The sequence below is a fragment of the Bos grunniens genome, chromosome 18, assembly GCF_055505025.1.
Source record: "Bos grunniens cultivar Pamir isolate PY7600 chromosome 18, Bosgru_T2T1.0, whole genome shotgun sequence".
NCBI lineage: Eukaryota > Metazoa > Chordata > Mammalia > Artiodactyla > Bovidae > Bos > Bos grunniens.
Window position 1 is genome coordinate 36,674,584 of NC_141182.1, and position 6,212 is coordinate 36,680,795.

Consider the following 6,212-nt stretch of genomic DNA (forward strand, 5'->3'; position numbering starts at 1 on the left):
ATTTAATTGTCAGAGACAGAATGCTTTCCTACTAAGATTAGGAACAAGCCAGAGATGCTCATTTTACCGTTTTTATTCAGTGTTCTACTAGAAATGCTAGTGTGAAATACTCCTTGCCAGTGAAATAAGGCAAGGAAAAAGGCATATAGATTGGAAAGGAACAAGTAAAACCATCCCTATTAGCAGATGATATGATTGCCACGTAGAGTTTTCTAAGAAATTTACAATCACTAGAAGTATAAGTGAGTTTAGCAAGGTTATAAGATACTAAGTCAATGTACAAAATCAATTATATTTCTCTATTATAGCAGCAAACAATTGAAGATGAAATAATTCCATTTGTAATAGCAGAAAACCATAAAATATTTAGAAATAATTTTGACAAAAGATGTAGAAGACCTCGGTGCTGTAAACCACAAATTGAAAAAACATTCAAATAAGTGGAGCAGTGTACCATGTTGGTGGATTGTGAGCCTCAGGATTATTAAGGTGTTCATTCTTTGTAAATTCATCTATAAGTGCTTTTACAGAAATTAACAGGCTGATTTTTAAAAGTAACCTTATTATTTTGGGATACGTTCAGATTTACAGAAAAGTTGCAAAATAGTACAGAGTTTTTATATACCTCTCACCCCACTTCCAATAATGTTACCGTCTTGAATATACCATAGTACATTTGTCAAAACTAAGAAATCAACACTGGTACATTACTGTCACTTTAATCTGAATTTTACTGTTTTTTCCCCTGATATCCTTTTTATTTTGTTCTAGGATCCAGTCCAGGTTGCCACTTTGCATTTGAGTTGTCTGTCTCCTTAGTCAAAGTGGGTCTGTGACAATTTCTCCTTGTGTCCTTGTTTTTATTTTTTAAATAAGTTTGATGGTTTTGATTGCTATTGGTCAGGTATTTTGTAGAATGTTCCTCAGTTTGCCTAAAACATTAGGGTTTGCCTAATGTTTTTCTCCTGTTTAGACTGAATTATGGGTTTGGGGGAAGAATGCCAGAGTGGGGAAGTGCTTTTGTAGCACATACCAGGGAGTACATGCTATCAACATGATTTGTCACTGGTGATGTTAACCTTGATCACGTGGCTCAACAAGCTGATTTTAAAACTTTGGTGAAAACATAAAGGGTCTAGAATAGCAGAAACAATTTTGAAAACTCACAAAAGCTTGACTCTCAGCCTTACAAAGCGATCATAACCAAGATAGTGTGGGACTGGCATGAGGCTAGACAAATAACTGGAACAGACTAGCAAGTTGAGAAAAAGACCTACACTTACATGGTCAGTCAGTTTTCGACAAACATGAAAAGAATTCAGTGGGGAACTGTTTTCATCAAATAGTGTTGAGACCCTAAGTATCCACTTGGAAAAAAGAGATTGAGAAAGCCAGCTGAGGTCACCAAGTTTGTGAGTAGCAGGGACACAGATTTCAAGCTAGACTTTCTGGCTATCACAGGCTACCATTGTGAATATTAATTTATTTAAGCCATAGTATTTTCCTGAATCAAATTAAATTTGAAGCCATATTCTTAAAAAAGAATGTCTATTGTCATGTCTATTCTTTAAAAAAATATCTATTTTCATGAAAAAAAAAAGCAGAGGCTGAAGAATCATGCCTGATTAAAGGAAACCAAGGAGACATACATAAATGCAATACATTATCCTGACTTGGATCCTTGATCCCATAGATATACCAAAATTTCACAAAGAACAGTATTATAATGATTGGAAAATAATGTGGACAGCCTGTTAGATAATAGTTTTATCTGCATGTTAAATTCTCTGAACTTGAAAATCATACAGGGGCTTTTCATAGAAGACACGGAATTATTTGGAGGTAAAGTGTCATGAGGTCTGCAACTTAACTCTGAAATGGTTTGGTTTAACAATATTAATGACAATAATAAAAATAAATATAAATGAAATAAAATATGGAAAAATAATAACCATTGGTGAATCTAAGTTAAAGTGGGAATTGATTAAATTATTATTTCAACTTCAGTTCAGTCGCTCAGTTGTGTCTGACTCTTTGCAACTCCATGGACTGCAGCACGCCAGGCTTCCCTGTCCATCACCAACTCCCAGAGCTTGCTCAAACTCATGTCCATTGAGTTGATGATGCTATCCATCCAACCATCTCATCCTCTGTTGTCCCCTTCTCCTTTTGCCTTCAATCTTTCCCAGCATCAGGGTCTTTTCCAGTAAGTCAGTTCTTCGTATCAGGTGCCCAAAGTATTGGAGTTTCAGCTTCAGCATCAGTCCTTCCAATGAATATTCAGGACTAATTTCCTTTAGGATGGACTGATTGGATCTCCTTGCAGTCCAAGGGACTCTCAAAAGTCTTCTCCAACTCCACAGTTCAAAAGCATCAATTCTTCGGCGCTCAGCTTTCTTTATGGTCCAACTCTCACATCCATACATGACTACTGGAAAAACCATTTGAAATTCTAAAAAAGAAATTTAAATACTAATTTTTTAAAAAACCACTTTAATCTGATTCTAATTCCAGTTGCCATGATGGTGGCAAATTGAGTCTCAGTCATTTATGAACATTTCTCTCCTCTGCCCCAGGGATTTTACATAGTGCAGAACATTCAGGAGGGGCCCTCTAGTCTTCAGTCCACACTGGTCACTTCCTGAAGACCAGGCAGAGCTGGCAGCCTCTGCACTGATGTTCAAATATGTCTACTAGCTGGGAGCACTGGCAACAAGGGTCCAGCCTTTCTGCATGCATCATGTAACCCTTCCACTTCAAAATCCTGTCACTAACCTAGGTCCCTTTGGCAAAGCTTATAGGGTTCTTGCTACTGGAGGAATCCCAAACTGCTTTCTTCTTCCCAGACTCAGGAAGCCCAATTTAGCTTTTGTGGTACTCCAAATATATTTGTCCAACCCCTCCCTTGGTGGAGAGTTTCTTCCATGCTAGTTTCTTCAGTTCAGTTCAGTTCAGTTCAGTCACTCAGTCATGTCCGACTCTTTGTGACCCCATGAGTTGCAGCACGCCAGGCCTCCGTGTCCATCACCAACTCCCAGAGTTCACTCAGTCTCACCTCCATCAAGTTGGTGATGCCATCCAGCCATCTCATCCTCTGCTAGCTTCTTAGGATCTTCAAAAACACTATTGGACTCAGTTTCCTAGAGGTGGAGGTAGTAAAGGAAATGCCATGTGATTTTGCTAATTTACTGTATGAAAGATAAACACATATTAAATATGCTTCAAAACAGACTCACAGGGAATTCCCTGGCAGTCCAGTGATTAGGACCCTGTGCTTTCACTGCCAAGGGCCAGGGTTCAATCCCTGGTTGGAGGTCAAAGATCCAGCAAACCTCAAGGTGTGGCCAGAAGAAAAACAAAATAGAATGGCTTAAAAAACAAAAACAGACTCACAGATAATAGAAAACAGATTAGTGATTACCAGTGGGTGCAGGTGGGTGGGAGAGGGGCAGTACTGGGGGGAGTGGCAGGTACAAATAATTGAGTGTAAGGTAGGCTACAAAGACATATTGTATACCACGGGGCATATAGCCAAGTATGTTGTAATAACTGTAAATGAGTGAAACCTTTAAAAATTGTGTAAAAAAGTTCAGTGTTTCCCAAAGTTACCCGTAGATCACATGCATCAGCGTCATTCAAAATAACTTGCTAAAAATGTTAATTTCTGATTATATATCCAGACTTGCTGGACCTGAATCACTGGAAATGGGGCTGGGAATTGGCTTTTTAAAATTTTTTGTCTTAAAACAATGTTTTATTATCTCATAATGCTGGGGTTGATGGGGCTGACCTGCTGATATAGCCTGAACACAGTCATGGTTTGTATTAAGTTGATTAAGGGGCAGTCTCAGCTGAGACACCCTAAGTAGCTCATCTTTGTCGACTAGGGGGAAAAAAAGCACAATGTGTGAGCTGTGTTTTGTCTCATTTGGGGCAAAATAGGCCCAAAGAACAGAGAAGGCAATGGCACCCCACTGCAGTACTCTTGCCTGGAAAATCCCATGGATGGAGGAGCCTGGTAGGCTGCAGTCCATGGGGTCGCTACGAGTCGGGCACAACTGAGCGACTTCACTTTCACTTTTCACTTTCATGCATTGGAGAAGGAAATGGCAACCCACTCCAGTATTCTTGCCTGGAGAATCCCAGGGACAGAGGAGCCTGGTGGGCTGCCGTCTATGGGGTTGCACAGAGTCGGACACGACTGAAGCGACTTAGCAGCAGCAGCAGGCCCAAAAAGACACCATTTCTATAGCCCAAGAGATAGCATTTCATATAGCTCTGAGAAACTGCAACAAAGAGGTAGGGGGGAATGTCAATATATATATATGTGATTTTGGTGAAGGGAGAGTGCATGCAATGAAACACATAGTTTTTGCAGATTACTGATAGTCACGAGGAGCATGTGTCACCATGAAGGATTTTAGTGCATTTCTAGATTCAAGGAGATGCAAAAATTGGGCTCATAAAATCATCTCCTGAAAGTCCCTAATTATCTGAAGACTTGTTCTGCCAGTTTTTCCCAGAGCACAGAGTGCCTCATTCCTGATCTCCACCTTAACTCCTTTCATGGGGTGTTGAAGGTCTGCAGCTGCAGTGGCTTATAATTTGGTCCTTGTAGAGGTAGGTGGCCGGAGAAGGCAATGGCAACCCACTCCAGTACTCTTGTCTGGAAAATCCCATGGACGGAGCCTGCAGGGCAGAGCCTAGTAGGCTGCAGTCCATGGGACTGCGAAGAGTCGGACACGACTGAGCGACTTCACGTTCACTTTTCACTTTCATGCGTTGGAGGAAATGGCAACCCACTCCAGTGTTCTTGCCTGGAGAATCCCAGGGATGGGGGAGCCTGGTGGGCTGCCGTCTATGGGGTCACACAGAGTCAGACACGACGGAAGCAACTTAGCAGCAACAGCAGCAGCAGAGGTAGGTGGCAAGTGCCAATATATAGGTAACATCTTTAATCCCAGACTTCTTCACAGCATCATGAAGTGTTCTAAGATGGTGAAGATGGAAATTTCAAGGTTTCTTGAAGTCTAGATGTTGTAACTTGCACAGTACCATTTCTGTCACAATGTATTGGCCAAAGTAAGTAACAAGGAAAGCCAAGATTTAAGGTGAGGAAAAGTCTCACCTACAAGATTGAAGGTGGGAGGAGAAGGGGATGACAGAGGATGAGATGGTTGGATGGCATCACCAACTCAATGGACATGCGTTTGAGTAAACTCCGGGATTTGGTGATGGACAGGGAGGCCTGGCGTGCTGCAGTCCATGGGGTCGCAGAGTCGGACACGACTGAGTGACTGAAAGTCTCTAAGTCTAGACTGGAGGGAATCTGCTTTTTTGTTGTTGTTGAGCTTCGTGACTTGTAGGATGTTAGCTCCCCCAATCAGGGATCAAACTTTCACCGCAGTGAAAGCTCAGAGTCCTAACCACTGAACTTCCAGGGAATTCCTGGGAATTTGCATCTTTAACGTAGCCTTCTAGTTGACTCACGCACACCAGGGTTAAGTATGAATCATCATTTAACAAATATGTTTACAGAACTGTGTCCTTTTGCATTTGCTACAAATTTCTATTGCTAGCACTTAAATTTATATATATATATGTAAATGTTTTTGTTCCTTTCAGAAATTTCTGAAATAGTAATGTGCTTAAGTACCATATGGAGATGGGATCACTGGAGCTCAGGATGGTAGCAGAGTTTGTGATAAAGAAGGAATTCGAGGAGCTTGAAAGGTGAGTAGGCATCAGAAGGAAGAGGGTATCATAAGTGGGTGGACCTGATATGATCACAGATGTGGGCTTATACCAGTTGGTTTAGGAGTCAGGGACTGGTGCACAAGGCTTGTAAAAGGGAATGGCTGGGGATGGATTATGGAGAGTAATGACATGACTGAAGTGACTTAGCATACATGAATGCATGGAGAATATGGGAGAGTGACATGATGAAAATAACATCTCACCATGACCAGTTTGTCATTTGTAATGGCAGTTAATGCGTAGCTCACAATATTGCATATTAACTATACTTATAATTCCAAAATGCTGGGACCTCTAACCAGCCACAGTTGAGGCGAAATTTTATTTTAGGACACGTAGAAACAGTGTAGTTGTCCTGGTTACTTAATAATTCACTTAAAAACAGATCTCTCCCCCCACCCCGCCCTGAGCCTTATTTAGAGATAACTGACATACAAGAAAATCAGATTCTCAGT